The sequence below is a fragment of the Dama dama genome, chromosome 22, assembly GCF_033118175.1.
Source record: "Dama dama isolate Ldn47 chromosome 22, ASM3311817v1, whole genome shotgun sequence".
Taxonomy (NCBI): Eukaryota; Metazoa; Chordata; class Mammalia; order Artiodactyla; family Cervidae; genus Dama; species Dama dama.
Genome location: NC_083702.1, coordinates 36,176,908 through 36,178,190, shown reverse-complemented (window position 1 = coordinate 36,178,190; position 1,283 = coordinate 36,176,908).

The following is a 1,283-nucleotide window of genomic DNA, read 5'->3' as shown; positions in this document are numbered from 1 at the left end:
TTCAATAACTTTAGCCCATGATACTTTTGCACCTTGTTTTATGTCCTTGGATCTGTTCCAGCATCTCCTACATTACAGTCTACAAGAACTTGAATAGAATTTGTGTTCTACTATTGTGTGAAAATTAGACAGATTTTAATTATGTTGAATTGGTTCACAGTGCTTTTCAGGTCTACTATATCCTTCTACTTCTCTATATATTCATTCTATTAATTTTTGAGACTTTGATATCAAAACTCCAGCTAAAACTCTTAATTTATCTACTTAAAAAATAATTGTGATATATAGTGGAACTGTATGTAAACTTGTTCTGTATTTTCCAGGTATAGTGTCCTGTAAATGTGTTATCATACTTTCATAATTTTTAAAAAAATACTAAAAAAGGAAAAAAGAGATGAATGAATAAAGAAGTAACATATATAGACAATGGAATATTAGTCAGCAATGAAAAACAATGAAATATTTCCATTTGTGACAACATGGATGGAGCTAGAGGGTATTAATACTCAGTGAAATAAGTCAGAGAAAGATAAATATTATATAATTTCACTTGCATATAAAATATAAAAACAAATCAAATAACCAAACAACAAAACAAAAACAGAGCCTATAGCTATAGCCTATAGCCTGTAGAAGTGAGAACAAATAGGGTGGTTTCCAGAGAGGAAAGACAGTTGGGAGACGAAAGAAACAGGTGAGTGAGGCCAAGAGGTACAAACTTGCAGTTGGAGAAACAATTGAGTCACAGGTATGAAATATACAGTGTGGGAATATATTTATATTATAGTCAAGGACTATGTAATATCTTTTTATAGTGACATATTGTAACTAGACTTCATGTGATCATTTTGAAATATATAGAAATATATTGTATGCCAGGAACTAACATAGCATTGTCGGTGAATTATACTTCAAAAGAAGAGAAGCAGACAAATTCATAGAAAAAGAGATCAGGTTTGTGGTTACCAGAGGCAGATGCTGGCGGGGGGGGGGGGGGGAGGGCAAATTGGATGAAGGCAGTCAAAAAGCACAAACTTCTAATTACAAGATAAATAAGTACTAGCAATGTGATGTACAACATGACCAAGATAATCAACACTTCTCTACATTATAAATGAAAGTTGTTAGAATAAATCTTAAGATTTCTCATCACAAGCAAACATATTTTTCTTTTCTCTAATTTGGTATTTAAATGAAATAATAGATGTTCACTAAACTTACTGTAATCATTTCATGGCATATGTAAGTCAAATCATTATGCTGTACACTTCAAACTTATACAG